This window comes from Amphiprion ocellaris, chromosome 24, assembly GCF_022539595.1.
Source record: "Amphiprion ocellaris isolate individual 3 ecotype Okinawa chromosome 24, ASM2253959v1, whole genome shotgun sequence".
NCBI classification, from domain to species: domain Eukaryota; kingdom Metazoa; phylum Chordata; class Actinopteri; family Pomacentridae; genus Amphiprion; species Amphiprion ocellaris.
In genome coordinates, this window is record NC_072789.1 from 8,395,285 (window position 1) to 8,417,162 (window position 21,878).

Here is a 21,878-nt window from a genome sequence, read left to right on the forward strand (position 1 = left end):
TTTTAGAAATTTTACAGTGTTTTTATTTAGATTTGTCTTTTAGTCGCTAAATCTGTCTGATGGGTTTATAATTGTACAACATTTTGGTTTTTGTTGATTTTTTATTTATTGATTTTTACAAATGAAACTTAATTTAACAAATTATCAAAATAAGTTTTATTTTGGTAATTTAATGTATTACATTCTCTAATTTCACAAAACTGGGAAATTATGTAAAATACCACAACTTTTTGAAAATTTACAGTAAATTTTAAAAAAAAAATTTACGGTGTAGGTCTCAGGTTTGGAGGTCTGCATCACTAAATCAGACATTAGTAAGCTGAACTGACTTAACTGGCACCAGTTATGACATAAAATGTGAGGAATAATTCGTCAAATGTGGTGTTAAATAGTTAAAATCGCAATGTCATGCATTCTTGGAAGCCACCACCTTAGGCCTTGTACAGGCAATATTTATCTCGTACGTTTAAAAAAGAAAACTTCGTCCACATGATCATCATTTTAACCTCTCTAAGCACAGGAACGTTATACCAACTACAACAACTGTGAACAAGTATGTCGAGTCACCAGAGAAAACTGTCGTGTCATTGTTTCATTGAGAGCAAAACAGGCTGAGTTGCTGACATAACAGAAGAAGAAACACGTTGGATTAAAATAAAAGTTTAGTTGATGGTAGGAAACTTCCGGTGAACGATGCAAATTTACATTTTACATTTAGAGATAAGCACATTGTAGATCCTTTCTTGAGACCTGAATAGTGAATAAATTGCTCATGTAGTGCCAACACTGCACCTACATGAGCTCCATATCCTTCAAATCCTACAGAACTGAACAACACGACTGAAAAGTTGCTGAAAATACAAAACTAGAGAGCAGAAGGAACACAACTTACCGGAAGTGCTGCTCAGTGGAGGAACCTCGGGTCTCAGGTGGATTTCTGGTAAAACAGAAGTGATGAAGCTGACGGTCGGTTCTGCGAGAACATAAGAAAACAAACTGTCAAGAACAGATCAGTGGATTTTATAGCAAATTATAACTTATCAATTTATTTAAATATTATTGCATTAAGTGCAATATCCAAAACACAGGAGCTGCAACGTGTTACAACGAACTGCACATTATAAATGAAGCACTGAGAACTACAGGGACGGAAACCACCTTCTTCAATTAATAATAATAATAATAATAATAATAATAATAATAATAATAATAATAATAATAATAATTTATTATTATCATTAATAATTTCATTATTGTCAAAAATAATAAATTATTTTATAATTATTGATAACTATGATTATTATGAAATAATGCATTATTAATTGTATTTAATTACTCATAAATCATTTAATTATCATAATTAAATTTTAAAATATTGTAAATAATTATAAAATAATTGCAAATATAATAATAATTATTGTTATTATATTATTATTATTATTATTATTATTATTATTATTATTATTATTAATAATAATAATAAGAAGAAGAAACTAAATGAAATATCAAACTATAAAAATCTACAATGTCCATACCTTTACGTGATTTTGTTGCTCTGACTTTATTTCCTTTTCAAAAACTGGTGTTGACTGTTGTTGTTTACACTGAACCTGAAGAAAACATCAGCCCGTTGTAGTAAATAATTACAAATCACAGTTTCAACTGCATCCAAGTTTTCTCACTTCAATGTAAACAGTGTCGAAATTTATCCCTTTAAATGTTACATGAATCAGCATTTATAACATTAACACAAATCAAAACTGCTAAAAAAAGGTGGGTTAAATTGCCTTTTAAATTTACTACAAAGAAAAATGACTTCAAATCACCTGTTATTTCATCTCATATCAGTCTAAAATGTCAAAAAAGTAAAGTTTCTGTTCAATATGACAAAGAAAAGCAGCAAATCTGCAAAGCAAAGAAGGTGAAAAAAGCATAGATGTGATATTTTTGCTGTAAAATGACCAAAAAAAGTATTATTCCATTCCAACAGGTGCAGATTAATTTACTCTCAGGTAGTTGCAGCTGTAAAATAAAACACAAACTTTCCCATTTGTGTGTAAAAATCAACAGTTGGTGAATAGACGCTCAATATAAATAACATTTCTGAAAATAATGAGGCATTTAATTATGGTAAAATGATGTAATTTTACAGTCTGGAATGTACTAATGAGCTACAGCTTGGTCAGTTTACTGAGTCTAAGCTTCCTTCTGTTGCAGCCATTTAACAGAGTTTGTTTATTTATGTACCTGCTGATTAAAAACAAGGTGTGTCCACAGGTGGGTTTACATCACTCCTCCTCACTGTACAGTAACTGCTTTGCTCTTACATTTCATTTGCACATGTTGGTGAAATGTTTGATGTTCAGGTGCTGCTTACCTCGATTCTACTTGAGGTTCATTCACAGAAACACCTTTAGGGACGAAAGTCCTGCAAAACTGGAGCTAAAATGCACATTTTCTTGTTTATATTTTATTCAAACATTTTCATCACCAACCATGCAGTGAGCTGCTGCCATGCTCTCTGGACACAAACGTTTCCTGGGTTCTTCTTCGTGTGTGTATAACTACTAATGGAATCAGTGGTGGCAACTGAGCTAAAATACTGCCACCTAGTGTTTGGGAGGCTCAACCACAGTGTAAATCCTGAATAATTTCTTGATTCATTCGGTGCTGCAGCCAAACTTTAGCTCAGGTGTGTTTGCCAAAAGACTCCTAAAGTGATAAATGTAGATAAAGTGTTAAATTGTTCATGCAAATTAAACAAAATGAGGAGTAAGGGAGGCCATGATACTCACTGTTGAAGTACAGTGCTGTGGTGCTGTGGCTTAGTTGGTTAAAGCGCCTGTCTTGTAAACAGGAGATCCTGGGTTCGAATCCCAGCAGTGCCTTTCTTTAATTGTACTAATAACCAAATAGATGAGTTATTAAGTGAGAAATAAAACAGTTAAAGCCTCTTCACAAACAGCATTTTGATTGAAATCCCTGTAATATTCAGTCTATGCCATTTGACACAACAAAATGTATTTCACTAAAGATGCACAGAAACAACATTGCATCGGTTTTTTACCATTCAATTCTGACAATTAGTACATGGAGCATTACTGCCATTAAAACAGAAACAATAAAACATGTCAAGAACTAAGACAGGATGTCACTTTGGTGGAATATTTCGCTGCAAGATGTGTGTTCTCTGTACTGCTAGCATGCTTTACGCTAGCTAGCTAAACATGCCTCCTTCATAAATATATATTTACACATTTTCCCTGTGAATTGTTCTGCATGCATGAGTAATTTTTTTCTAGTCCAGAAAGAAACAGAAGAAGGATTTTCACGAAAGGTTCTCATCCAAATGAATGGAGTTTCGGCTGATTCGTATACAAACACGGAGCTGTGTGAAAACTCCATCACTGGCTAACAAGTAAATTCCTGCTCTTTGTTTCAAAACCAAAAACGGGAAAAAATGCAATCAAAAAACAAATAAAATGTCAATTTTTAGTTTTTGGCCATTCTTTCTTGTGTTTGGAACTCAAAAACAGAGGTCATATCAGCTTTTTTGTTTCATAATTTTAATTGAACAACAAGATAAAGTGAGTTTTATTGTTTGGAAAAACAATAGAGCTTTTTAAACACTTTTTAAGGTTTTTGCACTTGACAAATTTGACTTTGTGCACAACAGTAATGACAGATAAGAAAGATTTTAAAAAGCAAGCCAAATGCAAAAGCAAGAAAATATTTACTGTTGTTCAAGGTGGACGGTTATACAGATTTATACAAATTTAAATGTGCAAAATCTCACCGTATGTAGAGAAGATGGCAAAGTTGTTCCTGTGATTTAGACATTTAGACAAAATGAAACATTTTTTTAAGCTTGGAAACAAAAACAAATCGACCACATGATTTCATTTTGTTTGTTTAAAATTAAAGGACAAAAAATCCAACTAACTTCCATTTTCAACTTTTAAAACTGTCTAAACACAAAAATGGACGGTGTTGGATATTTTGAGTGTAACAATTTGAAGTTTTTTTTCCATTTTTGGTTTTAAAACAAATGAATTCTGCATCATCTGGTGGAACCCAGGCCCTCAATATTTAGAACAGAAGCATTTCCCCTCTGAGACATGAAAAGAGCAAATACAACACCACATACATGCAGAAAAGGCACAAATTGGTGCATTAAAGTCACCAGAATGGTAAAAATGAGATGCCTGGCCCTCAAAATAACGTGTCCCATCAATGTTATGTTACGTTATCCTCACACGCTTGTGTTTTTTAACTTCATCTGCAGCTCTGGGACAGCTGTAAGTTTACGTGACAGAAGTCCTGTTTGGTGCAGCAATAAAATCAAACTATAAACCAACAAATTCGAGCAGCAGGGGGGGAAAAAAAAGAGAGAAAACAAACGTCTGGTCCCACCTTGCAGCCGCCGAGCATCAAGCCTCACTTTTACAGCACTCGTACATGTGTTAACAGATTTATGTAAAAGGTTAACGTCCTCGTGTTATTCTGCTCAGGCGCTGCCATTTTACCTCCCTCCCTCCCTCCCTGGCTGGGAAAAAAAAAGAAAAAAAAGGGGGAACAGGCGCCCATTTCCCTGCCACCATTATGCTCATTTGTCCTGTCAAGAGAATGACAGGCCGCTTGACTCTTCCCCAGATACGACCATTAGGTAACGCTCTGTCATCTGACAGCGAGGCATTCTGCCGCTCCCTAAAAACCCCCTAATTATTTCCTTCGCCACAGACAGGCGGCGGCGGGAAGGTAATTTTTAACCTTTCACGTGCACCTGGGGAACCCTCCTCCGGGGAGCCAAGGTGCCTGTGTGGCATTCAGTCATCAAAACATGACCTTTTATGGCCGTTCGGAGAGCAGTTGGCACCGGGTGCCACGCGCCGGCTAATGCTAATGTTGATGACTAATTTATGCATCAGCCGACCGCATCTGCAGCAAGTTTAGCGCAGCAACAATGTGTGACAGGGCGGCGAGAGGAAGGAGGTGGCGGAGAGGGGCATCGCTGCAGAGCAAGCAGAGGTGAAAGGCATTTTGGGGGAAGGGGTGGGGCTTTTGGAGACACCCGGTAGCCTGGCACGACGGGGAATTGAGGGGCTAATTATGTTGCAGGGAATACATTCAGCGTGACCAGCGAGCCTTTTTAGAATTTGTCGAGCGCAATCTGACTAACGTGGCTGACCTTTACTTTTTTTTTTTTGAGCCCAAATTGCGGGAGACCAGAGAGCATGCAAGATGTGTGCAAATTCTCTGACCTAATTGGCCTTTTTCTTGTGAGGCTAAACGCAGTCCACCTGTCAGGAATCCTGACGTTTTAAAGTTTTACTGGAGGTTTACTAAATGCCTACATTCACCAGGAGTTCAGGTGTTTGTAGCCAGTTTGTTAAATGAGAGGCATCTAAGTAAATCAGATTTCAGAAACATGATTTTCCTTATCTTTTCTAAAAAAAAAATAAAAAAGAAAAAACTTCCCATCCTTTGCTTGTGCTAGACCCCTTTCTAGTCTGACAGTCTGCATATTTTCTTGACTGATACCTTCACTGCAAAAAAAACAATCCTTTTCTGAACAATTTGCTGTTATAATACAGAAAAATTAAATTAAGTTAAAGATCATTTTGAGTTGCAAGTAATAACTTTAAATGTTTACCCCCCAAAAGACAAAAACTGTCAAGAATGTCCACATCAAAAACTGAAAAATGGTAACTGATTCTTTTACAGTGTTTTACCTATAAATTACAGTGTTTTACTGTATTTAAATCCGAGAAAAAATTACACCAAAACTGGTAAATAAGCTGGTAAATAAAGAACTCTGCATTCACCATGATGGTCCAGTTGAACACCTGCATTACTGCTGATGCTACACTAATTCGTTTGTCCATTTCCATGCTTTATTTTAATGTACATTGTCAACAAGTTCCTGAAAAACTCAACCAGTCAGTTCCCAATAGACTTAAAGGTGCTGACTTTTATAGTAGCTGCAAACTTACTCAATGTGCACAAAAGCTCTACAGCAAAAGTGACAAAACTCCACCTACGAGCGCCTTAAGAAACCTCAAATTCACATTACATCTTGATGTTTAACCCAAACAAGAAAAGAAGCGTAAAACTCCAACATATAAAACCACAACTTTCATTATTCGTGCCTTTAAACAAAGTGAGGCTAGCTGTTTCTCCATGTTTCCAGACTTTATGCTAAGCTAAGCTAACTAGCTGCTGGGAGTGCTATCAGCTTATTATTATTATTATTTCTTCTTTAAACAAATGAATTTTTGGACACTTTATCTGTCTGTCTTTGGACAAAGCTTGTGTATTATTTGCACATCAGATAATATGGATGGTGAGTCTGAGAGTGATGGTAAAACAGATGACAGAGACATTTATGTGGGAGCATAAAATAAAAAAAAAGAAACAGAAAGCACAGCCTGGGGCCTTTACAGTTAGCTGACAAAAACACTGTATGTTTATAAGCTTCCCCAAATTCCTGCAACTCCATAAACTGTTATTATCATGAAGTGTTTTCGGCGAGAAGATGAATTTGAGGAGGGGAACAGGATCCAGCTAATCGGATCAGCAGTAAGTGATGGTGCTATTCCGCTTGAAAAACATAATTTGTACGAATCAGGCCATGTGTGCATTTGCAAATATGTCAGACCTCCTCCTCTGCTCGCTTTTTGTATATTCAAACCAGACAGAAAGAAAGAAAGGAAGAAAGAGAGCGAGCAGGATGCTGATGGACTCTTTGTTTAGACAAATCAGGAAATTACGCCATCTTATTTTGCCTTGGAAAGCGCGATTTTTTATTTGTCCCCCACCCTTCCCTCCGTCGCGAGTTCAGGAGAAAGGTCGTGGCCAAGTGTTTCCCTCGGAGCATCTCTGCGCAATAAAACACAAGTAAACACAAAGCAAGACGGATTCAAGCCGCCGTACGTCCACGCAGCCATTAGTGATTTATACTCTGTTTCTAATCCCAGCGCTCGGGCTGCCCCGCTGCCATTAAGCTTCAAAATTACATGTTCTATCACAGGCCGCCGCTCTCACCTGAGTATTGGATTACTGAAATAAAATATGAATAATTAATACTGAGAAATAGGTTCCTGGCAACGGCAATGGCTGCAATTTAATAATGAGCATTATGTTTCTTGTGTTTTTTCCCTCCTTTTCTTTCCCTGTGACTCCTCCGGAGTCGTTTGATCTTCTCGGGTATCTCCACCAAGGGAGTCGCTGCATCCTCCTCCTCCTCCTCCTCATCTTCTTCTTCTTCTTCGTTGGTTCTTCCTTGGCTGGGTTCACTCCGCTGGCCGCCGGGGCGAGAGACCTGCCTTCTTCCTCCCGTGTTCTTTATTCTCCTTCCTCCTCCTCTTCTTCTTCATCTTGTTTTTTCTTTAATAAGCTGCCGTTAAATAAATTAGAAAATACCCACCCAGGGGTGATCAGACGGCCACAAACCCCTGTCATCTGTCTCCCGGCGCTGCCAGGCAAAAAGAGAGCCGGGGAGGGAAGGAAAAAGAAGAAGAAGAAGAAGAAGAGGAGGACAGCCAGGATTTGTGCTTCTTCATCTTCTTTTTCTCTTCCCTGGCTTGGTATTCTGTCAGAGGTGAGAGGGAGTTGCTTTGCCAGACAACCGAAGGCAATTTGAAAAAAAAAAAAAAGATTCCATACATCCATATTTATTTAATGAGAGAATACATAAGGAGGAGAGGAAGGAAGGGAAGGAGACAGACAGAAAGAGAGGAGGAGGAAAAAAAAAACTTTGCTACATATGGAGTGCTTCTTACAACTAATCAGCAGACTGTTGGTGATTGGGGCCGCGGGCGCCAGGTTGGCTCGAGCCAGAGTTAGCACAGTGCCCAGGTCTTTGCTGCAGGCTGCACAGGTTGGCCTCAACTCTGCTGGGGAGCAGATGGCGAGCCAAAGCTTGTAGTCACACTTACCTTCCCCACTAAATCCCTAATCCCTCCGTGGACGCTCCTCCAAGGCAGGTTTTTGGAGGCAGAAATAGGGGTTACAATCTGGACCGGCGCGGCGCCTGCCAAAACACTCACAACACAGAAATGCAAATTAACTTATTTGTGTTGTCCGCCGGCCAAGGCGCCGCTTCTTTTGCGAGTAATTAAGATACCTTGAAAAATATTTGTAAAAGATCAATAATTTGAAATGGACAAATAACAATGTGGAGACGGAGGAACGGGCGAGGGGTGCGGGAGGATTTTTCGCTTCCCCTTCGCTTTGGCCCGACCGCCGCCCGCCTCACCTGCAGATTCGTCCCTCAGGTGTCGAGCTGAAGTGGAAAATAGATTTCCAACACACGCGGCGACGTCCCTCTAAAGCCAGCGGCAAGAAAAAACAGGAAAAAAAGGTTAAAAAAAACCCCAACAAGCGCCCCCTGAATCAGTAACTGTTAGAGGAGGCGTAGGAGCCTCGATGACACCTTTCAGCTGTGCTTGTTGGCTGCTGCTACGCTAACACACACACACACACACACACACACACACACACACACTGTTATTAGCCTGGTGTCAGCAGCACTAAATGGGCTGCAGATGTTAATGCACTGTTTTAGATACAGTGGCAGCGAAAAGAGGCAGAGACAAACCCATTCAGACACGGAAAATAACTAAATACAGACAGAGGAGCACATTCATTAGCAGAAGAACGCTGCACAGCGGACAATAATTCAGAGGTGATGCATTATAAACTGTTTAAACACAGCGAGTCGTGTTTAGATATCTTTAAAAAAGCAACAGACAATGTGTAGGTTTCACTTAGCTTAGCATTGGTGGAGATTATTGGCTCAGGTCTGTGTTTAGGGAATGTTTTTTGGAGTTTAAAGCAAGACAGGAGTGTTTTTAGTGCAGAATTAAACAGGAAATTGAGGGATTTGTACATTTTTACACATGCATTTTGTGTTAATTATGCTTGGAGTCCATTTATTTATTGTTTTTTGTTACCTATCGAGTTTCTTCTTGCTATTAGCTCCCTTGCTAGCTATATTTACAAGCAAAAGCCTTGTAGGAACACTACAAACTGTTGCCTTCATTTGTTGTAATCTGAATACTGTTTAAACAATTAGTTTTAGGGTGATTGTGATGAAACTAAATTTGTAACTGTATCACCTCACAGTAATCCAAGTTGAACAGTACAGTTCAACTTGGATTAAAGAAAATATTACAAGTTTTCCTGATATATATGTAATCACTTCAGATATTTTTAGGATTTTTTTGGAAGATTTTTACTCATTTTTTGAAAATATATACAAGAATTTTCTTGCCAAATTTGGGGGATTTTTTTTTTCAATAAAACTTTTAAGGGAAACTTTTAAGGAATTATTGGAATTTCTTCCTGAAGGTTTTGCAAATTTTCAGAAATTTGGGGAATTTTTTTGCTTAATTTTTGGATTTTTTTCAGACAAGGAAACAATATTTTTTGATGCCCATAAATGAAGACAACAGGAGGGTTAAAATACCCAAAATGTGTTCGATTGGATCAAGTCTGATGACATAGGATATATGGCCAGGTCACTATTTTTCTTCTCTTTTAGACCATTATTGTGCTAGAATATTCCTATTCTGCTGACTTAAAGTCATCTTCTCAGCAAGTATCTTCGTTTATCCACAGACATTCATCTATAAATGTCATCTTCCCAACATCTTTTGCATTCCTGCAGCCCCACATCATCACATTCCCACCTCTGCTTTTCACTGTCAGGACTATGCATTCACTGTGGTAAGCAGTTTCACGCCAAACATGCCGGACTCCACCTGAGCCCAACTAATTGTACTTATCTGACCAAAAAAATGTGCTTCCAACATTCATCAAGCCTCTTTTAAAACACATCAGCGAAGATTCTGTTTGCAGTTTTGTGCCAAAGAGCAAGAAACGATGTTGTTTGTGGACAAAGTCTATCCAGGTGAACGTTCTGAAGTGTCTTTCACACCGACTCACCTGTTACAGAAACTCTAATTTACAAAGTGTAAAACACTGAAACACAAAGCAGTTCAGTGTCTGTGGAGTTATTTTAGGAGGACGACCACTGCAGCCCTGATTAGTGGTTCTATAGCTCCTTTTATACCTCCTGATTGCTGCTTCCATTGTGTTTTCATAGATTTTTATTTATTTTTGGTGACTTATATTCCTGTGCTCTTCCTCTTCATGCATTGACACAATCAGATTTGTAAATTCACCTGCCTATTCTTTTCTATGTGGAGCCATTATGTTTGGATAGACACACCTCATGGTTCAAAACTGAGAAAGTTCTGCTGTTTGCAGCTCTTTTCATCACCATGAAACACAATTAAGCTGATTGGAAATCACGGCTGCACTCAGTTTAGCTTCCATGATCACAGATGAATTCACTTTTGTTGCACTGAGTTTCTACTTTTCTTTTCATTATAGTGTGTCCATGGTATTTGTTTTTGACTGCCAATAAGAAAACCGGATCTACAGTTCAACTTGGCGATACAATTTTGAATAATTTGACTTTTATGGGATAGTGCATGAGGGTGTATTTACTCTGTTTGCATACTATAATGACATTTATGAATGTCGTTTTTAAAAATGGATGTGAAAACTAACATTTTTCTGACTGAAAACATGGAGGCAGGTTTATTTGGTTATATCAGAATGTTTTCTGTTAAAATGGTGTAAAAAGCTCATCACAAACATTTGTTTTTCACGCACTGACTCAATCCAAGTCTGAAAAATGTGAAATGCCAAAAAAAGCTGCTTTTTTCCCCCTTCTTGCTAATAGAAAGCTGTGCTGCTGTCATGCGGCCCTCCAGCAGCACTCGGTGTTGTACTGTAAGTCTGAGAGGGTCTGAAAGGCCTCTGGGAGCAGCCAGGCGGATCAAACGACCTCCCCAGTATCCGACCAGATGTCCTTACTGGGCCGGGTTCAGATGGTCCCAGCGAGCAGCGAGGGAAAGGTCAGAGTCACACAGTGGGTTAAACTGGACCCATCATGAAACTGGCTCCGGCTGCAGGTCTGAGCAGCGCCGCCCCGCTCATCGGCAGGGATTATTTCAATTAAGGCTCACGCTGGTTGAACGCGGGATTACAACGGGGTTTAGAGTGGCAGGACACATCTGAACAGCGCACATGGTCAGCCAGTCAGCTCCCGGGGATTATACGGCTGAAATATGACAGACAGGCAGCCATAATTAGTGTGAATGTAGGCGACATGGAGAAGCCATTTTCTCTACAGGGAGATTTTTTTTATTTATTTATGATTTTTTTTTTTTTTACATTTTTTAAAAGCTGCACCGAGACTTTCACCATTTTCACTTTTTATGCTTTTATTGTTCAGTAAAAATGTTTTAATTTTTTTTGTGTTTAGATATGAATAAAGCACAAAACTCAACCCTGTTTAACATTTATTTAACAATAGCAACACTGAGCTGAACTTGAGTGAAAATTTTAGTTATTATTATTACCATCATTTATTCTGCTATCATAAAATATTAGATAACATTTATTTTAATTAGAAATTGTTTAAATATATTTGTTGTAATATTTACATGTTGCCACTGCTTCATTATTCTTGCTAGAAAAGATTAGTTCATCACTTTTATTCCAATAATCTAAATAATTTAGCATCCACTGTACACACACTTGCACTGTAATGTAACTCTGACTAAATCTATATGTATATAGGGTTTGCAAACATCAAATGTAGGTATTTATTCTTACTTCAGACTATGTTTTTGAGCATTTTTGTTTATTTTTGGCTTCAAGTTTAGACATTATGGTGGATAGTGTTGATTCTTTGCAAATCGTATGATTATGATTGTCGCTGAAGTAATGTCTACAGTTAAATATTGAAATTCAAATCCCTGTGTATGTTAATGATTGCACTACTCTTTCTAATGGAAGTAATACAGATGTTTTATCCCAAAATACACATTATATGATTAAATTTTCATGACAGTATAAGACATCATAAAGTCAAAATTCTGGGTGTAACTTAGTCTTGACTTGTGACGTTGTCAGGCAGCACACTGCAAAAAAAAATTAATAAATAAATTTAAAAAATGTAATTTTCGAATTTTTCCTTTTTATTTTGCAGATTTTTTTCCTGTATTTTTGACATATGTGAAAATATTAGAAAATTACCAAAAAATGGACGCTAAATTTAAATGTCTAAGGTAAAACAACATCGAACCCTGATTAATTAACAAAAAAAAAATCTTATTATCATTATAGAAAATAAATATTCTAACATAAAAGCCAAATAAAGTATTTGGGCAAATTTACCATATTTTCATACAAATATCGCTTCATTTTATAATAGTTGAAACTGTTACAGTTAGAAGAAAGAAGTTTTGGTTCTCTATTATATATATATATATATATATATATATATATATATATATATATATATATATGTGTTTATTTTTATATATCTTTAATTACACATTAAAAAGCCAAAAAAACACATAATTTCATGTAAATGTATTTTAATGTATTTTTAATTAATTATTTTTTTTCTCATCCCTAGCTTAAAAAAAACAACCCTTTTTTCATTTTTTTGTATAATCATGATAAGTTTTTTGTGAATTTGTTCTGACCTACTGTTCTGTTTGATCTCTGGGTTCCAAGGAGATTTAAAAGTTACAGCATCCGACCTTCAACTGTAAACAGTTTGCTCTAAGAACATAGTTGTACTGTAAATAAAATAGTGTTAGCATGTGTTACTGTCTGACCTCTAACCTCCCTGTAGAGGACGTCCAGGATGTGTAAGGAATAAGACGCCCTGTAGATGAATTAATAAACGCTTACATAACTGTTTTCAAAGATAAATCCTGTCAGTCAATGTGTGTTACATATTAAAATGCGAATATAGAGGAGGGGATCCTCTCGGAGGGATAATTACCTCACCATTTCTTCTTCTCTGCTATTCATAGGCGTGCTGCCTCTGTTATTGGCGGAGATGAAAAGGGAAGGTAAAAGGTGGTAACACATGCTGAGCGGAGAACCTGATCAGTCAATGATGTTTAGCAGCAGCCAGAGGATCATGAAAGGTAAAAGGCAGCCAATGAGAGACTATTAGCCTCTGCCCCCCTGTGCTGTATGCATGGCATGATTTGGACATGAATATTATTAGCGGCCGACCCGCCTTTAGCATTCATGGCAGCGACCGGCGACTCCGTCTGGCATTTCACCTGCACACCGCCCAGATTGATTGAGATGCATCGGAGGAGCCGCTGGAGACACGGCAAAGACTCACCTAATTGGCCCCGGAGTCGGCCCTAATTCCTGATTCTCAGGAAGGTCCACATTTCAAAGCAGCACCCGGATCAATTAATGGACCAGTAATGTGTCTCATTTTCATACAAGGCGGCAGTCTTAGGTTGGGAAAATCAGATATCGGCCACCTTCGACTGAGCACAGGCGGAGTTATGTGGAGGAGAATTCGATATGATGTTCAGCTGTTCAGAGCAGGACCAAACGAGGAATATCTGTCTGTCCGCTTCACATTTTAACACTTAATGTTGGAGATCTTACATCTGCAAGGGTTTAAGAAGTGGCTCTATGTTAGTTTAAAATCCTTAAAGAAAAAAGTTACACGTTTTATGGCTCACTGGGTGACAATTCTCTTCAACATGGTCACAATTTAGAGGCACCATCCTACTCTAAAATTATAAGCTTAGCGTGAAAAGTTTACATTTTAGTCAGGAATTAATATTCTTGGGACTAAATGGTACATGCAAATATATAAATAAATTGTATTATAATGTAATTTACTGTTTTATATACTGTTTTAAATATTACTGATACTAAGAAAAATAACCTAAAATAACTCCAGCCACTTTAACTGAAAAAAGCATCCAAATGCTGCGTAATAACTGACAAATCTGACAGTGTTACAAATTTTTCATAAGTTGTGTTATTCACAGCATTTGCAAACTAATTATGTGCATTTTTATCACTGATTGAGAAGGGCTACACCTGGTCAACACCTGAATTGTGCTTTATATAGCCTGCTCGCTGCTAACTCAGGTCAGATTAGAGCTTTAGCTAACATGTAGAAGCTAGCATGTGCCTAAAACCTGTGCTATTTTCTGCTTTTCGCTAACACAGGTCAGATAAAAGCCTTAGCTAACATAAAGAAGTTATAATTATCCTACAGCCTGTGTAATTTGCACCTTGCTAACAACACAGGAAATATTAGAGCTCCAGCTAACATTTAGTAGCTAGCATTAGCCTAAAACCCATGCAATTGGCTGTTTGCTCCTAACACAGGTCATATTGGAGTACAAGCTAACATTTAAAAGCTAGCATGAGTCTAAAACCTGTGTACTTTGCTGCATTTTGCCATTCTGCTAACACTGGTCAGAATAGAGCTCTAGCTATTTTTTTTTTTTTTTTTTAAAGAAACTAGAATTAGCTAACCCCTGTGTAATTTGATCCTTGCTAATAAGAGCTCTAGATAACATTTAACAGCTAGCATTAGCCTAAAACCTGTGTACTTTGCTAACACATGCCAGAATAGAGCTCCTGCTAATTTTAAGAACCTAGCATTAATCTAAAACCTGTGAAATTTATGCTCGTCGCTGTTTAAGTAATTAAATTATTTAGTGTAAATTAATTATTTAAATCTTTAGATTAGATACAAAAGAGAAAAATTCAATTTTGAGATATTTTGCTTCCATAAAACATTTCTTTTAGACTCGTGGGAAACACATTTAGGTGGTTATTTCACTATATTTTGGACATGTATGCAAATTAGTGCATGTTTAATTAAGTAGACTGGTGAAGCTAAATTAATTTAAATATTTATACATAAATAGTTTAGGAAATATACATGACATTGTATAATACATATTTTTAAGACCATTTCCTTAAAATCAGCTATTCCTTTTAGTCACATTGTCTTTTTATAAGTCAAGTGCGCAATTTTCACATTAATATCAGTAGAATTTTTTTTCACCATAACAGATAATATGCATAACAATATATAGCAGCTTTTCTTCATTTAATATAGGTAATATTTCAGACTCCAGTCCTCCTCCATGATGCATTCAGACATGGTTGGTAGCAGATTTGTGACCAAATCCCTGTAGCCAAGAATCTAACTGTCACAGACTCGCTAACAGCGTTTCTCTGCTGCCACTCTGACAGCTGTAACCACACACCACTTTAAGGTAGAGCAAGGTACAACCCCGCTGTTTTCTCAACAGCAGACTGTGTGAAATATGAATGAGCAGCCAGTCTATACATCATGTTAGCTGACATGTTGTATTAAAATTTATGAACGACTTCATCAAAAAGCACTTTCTGCCAGACAGATCTGCCCTGATGCCGGAGTTACATGCCTGGTTGGAGTCGGATGAATGTAGGTGTGTGTGTGTGTGTCGACGGCTCGGCCTGAAATTATGTGAACTGGGAGGTGGTGGAGGGCGCAACTTCAGGGAATCTGCAGCATTATGCAAGATATCTGCTGCAGGAGAAAGTGAAGCAGGTATGAAATGCACCAAGCATCATGAAGTATATTTAAATACATTTCATTTTGAATACGTTTTCAGCTCTTGTGTGCATATTGTATGTCTTCTTTTTGACTGAGAAACACTACGTGGGTGATAAATCTGTGAAAATCAATTCAGCGACTGAACTCAACAGGAAAAATTCTCAGCAACTAGTTAATGATTGAAAGTGACAGGAAAAGTGAGTCCCACCAAGTGGCCCCTCCTCAGTCTTTGGGTTATGAAATAATACCTGTCATCTGCCGGCTGCTGAACCCTGAAAAAGGGGGCAGGTTTTCCAGGTCAGTCCGCCATCTGTCAGCGCAGCCCTCTCCTGTTCCCCAACATTAGCACCTGATTGGCTGGAACCGAGTCGGGTGGGCGGGGCCTCGGCAGCCCCCTGCTGGGACCCGGCAGAGGGAGTCACATGGAGGCTGTGAGGAGGGAGACAACATGGACACGTGCTGTGAATAAATGCAAGGAAATGAAAATGACGCACTTTAAGCTTTTCAACTAAATCCGCAGGTAAAAGTCAGTGTTACTTCTTCAGCTCTGTGCAGGTGTAAAGTTTTCAGTTTTCACCACGTGGAATCATTTTTCACTACAATATAAAGTCCTGCACCTCTATGCAAACAGCACAGAAATGAATAGAAGTAGAGAGAACTTGAACGCTGGAATCAACAAGTACAACATTTCTCCAGGTGCCCTCAGGTGTAGAGAAAAATAGCGGCTCCACATACTATTAAAATGCAACTATTTACATGTGTTGAAACTCTACAAACTCAGCATTTTCCACACTTCCAAGCACATCGACTCTATAGTTATGATTCACCATGCTGAATGTATGTTCCTACAATTTGCTGCTCTGTTTACCATTTTGAGCCATGCCACATTTATTGCAATGATCAAAATATTCAGTCTTTCTATTCTGAGATTGACTAATGGGAAATGTTAGCTTCATCAGTGACTTTTGCCACAAAGTTTTTTTTTTGTGATTTTAGTCACGCATCTTTTCCACTGCATGTCTTTGTATGTTGTGACTACTGATTATAAAACCTCCAATATTTCTAAATATCTGTGTCTTTTTATTTGTCATTTTGTCAAATCATTCATGTTTAGGAGCTTTCAGGTTAATTTTTTGGGCCATTTCACAATGCTAAAAGTATCTTCAAACAACTTGCTGCACTGTTAACGATTTTGAGCCATGCAACATTCATTTTATTTATTAAGAATGCTGTATTTTACTCTTAATTGCTCTATTTTGAGACTGATTAATGGTAAATGTTACCTTTACCATTTGTTTTTTGTAGGTTTTGTCACCCTGACTTTCTGTTTCTGATGACTGGTTCGAGAATTGCAAACAATCCTAGTTTCCTTTTATTAAAATGTGTCCTTCGAAGGTAGTTTCACCATGCAGAATGTATTCCATCAACTTGCTGCACTGTACAGCATTTTTGAGCCATGTTGCAATCATATAATCGATCAAGAATGATTAATTTTGCTCTTAATCTCTCTAATTAGAGGCTGAATATTGACACATGTTGCCTTTATAATTGAGTTTTGCCACACAAAGCCACATTTTTGTGTTTTTTGTCACTTTACGGTTGGAGAAAACATTTTTTTACATTGCTAGACATATATTTCCTGACTACTGATTGTAAGAACTATAATATTTCTGGTTATCTTGAGTTAATCTTTGTCCTTGTAAGCCGATTTCTTATAATTATCTTGTCTTTTTGGAAGAAAGATGTTTCACCATGCTGAATGTATCTTTCAACATCTTACTCCTCTGTTTAATATTTTTGAAGCATGCTGCATTTATTTTATTGAAGTTTAATTTTGCTCCGAATCTGCATTTAATCTCCATTGAGTTTTGCCACAAAAAATTATGATTTTGTGGCTTTTGTCACTTTTGGTTTGTATTTTCTGACCACTAATTATACAATTTCTAATATCTCCAGTTATCTATTCTTAAATTGTGTCATTTAAAGGTCATTTCTTGTCATTTCCTTGCCTTTTTGGTCATTTTGTCAAATCATTCGTGCTGGTAAGCTTTAGTTTTTCTCGTTCAAATCCACCAGGTTTGCTTCAGTCCTCTGATTGACGCACCTCAGCGGCTCTGATCTGCAGCGGCGGCTGAATTACAGCTAACTGCACAGATTATTATTTTCTCATGTATGAAAAACAAGAGCTCCATCCATCTCCTGCCTCTCGTCTCCCCCCCTCGCCTCACCCCACCCTCCCCCGCCTTCCCTCGCTAGTTCAGCTGTCTGGTCAATGGGACCGGGGCAAGTAGCCAAGCATGTAGAGCCAAGCCTCCCTCCCTCCCCGCCCGCCTCCCCCCTTCCTCTCCCATCCAGACGGCCTCCTGTTCAGCTGTGCCGCTCGCCGCAGGTTCCAGCCAGGTCAGATGTTCAACACGGGCGACAACATGTTCGCTCCTCACCGCTGCTTCACCACGCCTGATCGTCACGGAAAGGTCCGGCCAGGATGAAGTCACCGGTGGCGAATGCAGAATGTTCTCACCGCAGAGAGATTTTCCCGGCTGGCTGGGGGGGGAAAAAAGAAAAAGAAGAAAAAGAAAAAAAAGCGGCGTTTATGACACAAAATCCTCTCCACTAAAACCCAAACTAATGAAGTCCTGCTAATTAAACATTCATTCAGTGCAGGTTTTATAGACTTCCAGTGGAGCTGCACTCAGTTACCAAGATAACGCTAAACCGCTTCTTATTCTTATTATTATTATTATTCAAGGTGTTCTTAAACTGCTTTTAAATCAGAAATACACCAAAAATAGACACTGATGTCTGTTTTATGCTTTTATATTGACCCTCACCACCAAAGACAAACACTATAATAAGATGTTTTTTCATAAATGGAATAATTATGGCATTTTTTTAAAGAGGAAGGATTGGGTCAAACACGTGCTGCAATGATTAACTGATTAGCTGTTAACTATTCAATTCATCAGTTTGAGCCTTTTTTTTTTGGAAAAAAAAGGTGTAAAGTATTTGATTCCATTTAAATGTGAATATATTTCTCCCTCTATGAAAATAAACCAGATAATTTGGGTTGTGGCTAAAACAAGGTGTTTTCACCGTTTTCTGACATTCTATAGAGCACACAACTCATCGATTAATTAAGAAAATAATCGAAATAATTCTTAGTTGCAGCACTAACAAGGTAAAATGCCCTGAAAATTATCCTTATTCTCGCTGATATTTCAAGATAACATGCCTTTTATTTGGGGTTCTTAATACAAGTCAATTAAATCAATGTTTAATTGATTAATCGATTAGCTGTTGACTATTAAGTTAATCAGTTTTTTTCATTTTCTAAGAATAAAAAATCTAAATTCTCTGATTCAGTCTTCTGAAATGTGAATATTTTCTTGTTTATTTGCCCCTATGTGACAGTAAACTGAATATCTTTGGAGTGTGAGTCAAACAACTAATCAGTTAATTAAGAAAATAACTGACAGACAAATCGACAATGGAATTAATTGATAGTTGCTGCACTAACAAAGTAAAATATCCTGAAATTGATCCTTATTTTCTCTGATAAAATGGTGATTTTTTTAAAAAGATAACCACTGATTTAAAAAAAAATCTAATTATGTTTTAAGTTTAAAAAAAAAAAAACTTTTCTTACACTGTACTTCACTGTATATGTTCTGATCACTGAGGTAGTTTCACCATGCTGAATGTATCTTCCAACAACCTGCTCTTCTGTTTATCATTTTCAAGCCATGCTGCAATTATTCTAATGATTAATTATGTATAGTTTCACTCTCAATCTCTCTAATTTGTGATTAATTATTGGTAAATATTATTTTTTATCATTCAGTTTTGCTACAAAAAGTTACATTTTGTGTTTTTTTTTGTCAGTTTAAGGTTTAGAAAATGTTTCTTTTTCTACATGACCATCTGTACTGATCACTGATCATACAATTTCTAGTTATCTGTTCTTAAATTTTGTCCTTTAAAAGCAATTTCACCATGCTGAGTGTATCTTTCAACAATTTACTGACAACTTGCTGCTGTGCATCCTGTTTTTGAGCCACGCCACAATTTATTTATTAACTTTGCTTAATTTTGCATTCAAACTCTCTAATTCGAAATTGGTTCATGGTAAATGTTATCTTTACCATTAAGTTTCTGTGGGTTTTGCCACAAAAAAAACCCAACCAAACAAAAAAACAAACATTTCTTACACCAACCACTTGACTTTGTACGTTCTGACCACTGAGGTAATTTCACCATGCTGAATGTATCTTCCAACAACTTTCTCCACTGTTTGATGTTTTCGAGCCCTTTTGCATTTATTCTACTGATTAATTATGTATAATGTTTCCCTCAGCCTCTCTAATTTGGGACTCATTTTTGGTAAATGTCATCTTTATTATTACGTTTTGCCACATAAAGCTAAATTTTTGTGCCTTTTTTTTTTGTTGTCATTTTAAGGTTTAGAAAATGTTTCCCACACAGCATGACTGTCTGGACTGATGGCTAGAAACTTTACTGTTAGAACATTTCATCATTTTCTTGTCTTTTTCTTTGTGCTTTTGTCAAATTATTCGTGTTTAGGTTCTTGTTCAGTCATAAAACCCAGAATAAATGTGACAAAACAAACTTGTAGCTAATAAAAAAAGTTGTTAAATGCGTAGAAAGGTGCTGCAGGAAGTTGTTTTCCTCGCAGCACATGCAGCGTTTCTCCGTCTTTCAGACACAGTTGTGGCCAGTTTGCCGGGTTGAAGGTGCATTGCTGCCCTGCGAGCCGCCCAGGTGCAGAGCAGATAGGGTTGCAGCGCGTAAACGGCTAATTCCTGCACGGCTGTGGGAACACCAGCTGCCCTCGTATTTCTCAAAATCTGAAATTGTTTTGGATTCGCGCGCCAACAGAAGGACTCGACATGCAAGAGTGAAAGCAGCTCGTTTCCCGTGTCTTCCCACGTCAATAAAATAACTGCTCGGTACCGTGGCGAAACCCAACTTCTGTTCCTCCCCTCCTCCTCTTCCTCCTCACCCCCGCCCCCTCCCCTTCCTCCTCCTCCTCCCTGTGTTTGATAGATGATACCGAATGTATCTGAGCTGCATCAAAGCAGCAGGACTGGAGCAGAGAAGATGCATATGTTTGACCATTAAAGCCTCTCACAATATTGACTGTACTTTTGCAGGAAAGTCAAACGTTTTTCTCGCCACATTTCTGCTCAACGAATGCAACCTTTAAACCCTCCACACACTTGTTTCTGCAAATGAGCGCGCTCAGAGTGAGCGGTAACGAGCTGCACTCTCCACACAGTCCACCAACCTTTAAACCTTCTCAAACTCATCTTTGTTCCGCTGCTGCACAACCACTTTCAGAACTCATTTCCAAAGCATCGAGGAGGTTTCGGAAGCCCAAATGATTATTAGGTTTATCAGATACAGCGGATCAGGGATCGAGGCTAAAGGGCTTTTCTGTTACAGAAAGAATGTGCTGCAATTTCTACCAAAAAAAAAAAAAAAAAAAAAAAAAAAAAAAAGTTGTGGAAAAACTTTTTAGCACAGGTCTAAATGACAGAATTACTTATTATTGTTTCATATTCAAAAAAAATATATTTCGCCCCTGATTTTATTTGATTTTTTTTAGATATTTAACAATTATTTTAAAAAAACATATATTGAATTATTTTGCATTTTTCCACTATTTTGTCGTATTAAACTTTTTCTAATGTTTTATTGTCATTTTTGTAAATTTTTTTCTTATCTTTATTTGCTCAGATACAGTGGATCAGGAATAAGGGATGAAAAGTTGTGGAAAAACCCTAGTGAAGGTTGAAATGACAGAATTTTAAGTATTTTTTAAAATTTTAAAAGAAAAATAAAATTAATTAATTAATAAATGGGATATATGACTATTTTATATTTTTTAAAGAAAAATATTCCATGCTTTTTCTATATTCTGCAACATTTAACATATTCTTATTTTTTTCTTTTTAAAAAATCCTTATTTGTCACATATATTCATATTTTTTTAAATTTGTATGCCAAATTAATGTTTTATTTCCCATTATTATTATTAGAATTCTTAGTAAGATATTTATTTTTATATTTCCTGATCAAATGATATTTTCTAACTTTTTCTTGCACTTCTAGAATTACTATCATGTACAAAGGGCACGACAATCACCCTATAACACATATATTGCCACATACATGTGACATAATTATCACTATCAATTGTAGTAATTATTGGTGGTAGCATTTAATTTTATTAGTTTTAATTATAAAATAAATTCTCAAAAAAAAGATGATAATAATAAACCCTGAAGCAAAAACAAAGAAGTTAAATCAATTAAAATTAATTTAAAAAATATTCCTAAAAATAAATAAAAATAAAAGGAGAGAAGGGGATCCTTATATTAGATTTTTG

At 36.9% G+C, this 21,878-nt stretch overlaps 1 protein-coding gene and 1 non-coding gene across 20 annotated transcripts in view; one reads left to right on the top strand and one right to left on the bottom strand.

Annotated features, from left to right (window-relative positions):
* The window catches only part of LOC118469567 (glyceraldehyde-3-phosphate dehydrogenase-like), a 127,907-nt gene that overhangs the window by 75,313 nt on the left and 30,716 nt on the right, over positions 1 to 21,878 (bottom strand). For 7 of the 19 annotated variants that reach the window (XR_008600741.1, XR_008600745.1, XR_008600749.1 and 4 more), the window contains exons 3-6: positions 17,911 to 18,013; positions 15,718 to 15,898; positions 1,536 to 8,327; positions 893 to 973 (exon numbers count right to left, since the gene is read on the bottom strand). The gene's annotated coding sequence lies outside the window, so the exon portion shown is untranslated. Of the gene's footprint in view, positions 1 to 892; positions 974 to 1,535; positions 8,328 to 15,717; positions 15,899 to 17,910; positions 18,014 to 21,878 lie in introns of those variants that run through there. The other 12 variants (XR_008600744.1, XR_008600748.1, XR_008600742.1 and 9 more) reach the window with 12 other exon arrangements.
* On the top strand, positions 2,815 to 2,888 carry trnat-ugu (transfer RNA threonine (anticodon UGU)). The gene has a single exon. It is a non-coding gene; the product is annotated as a tRNA-Thr (tRNA).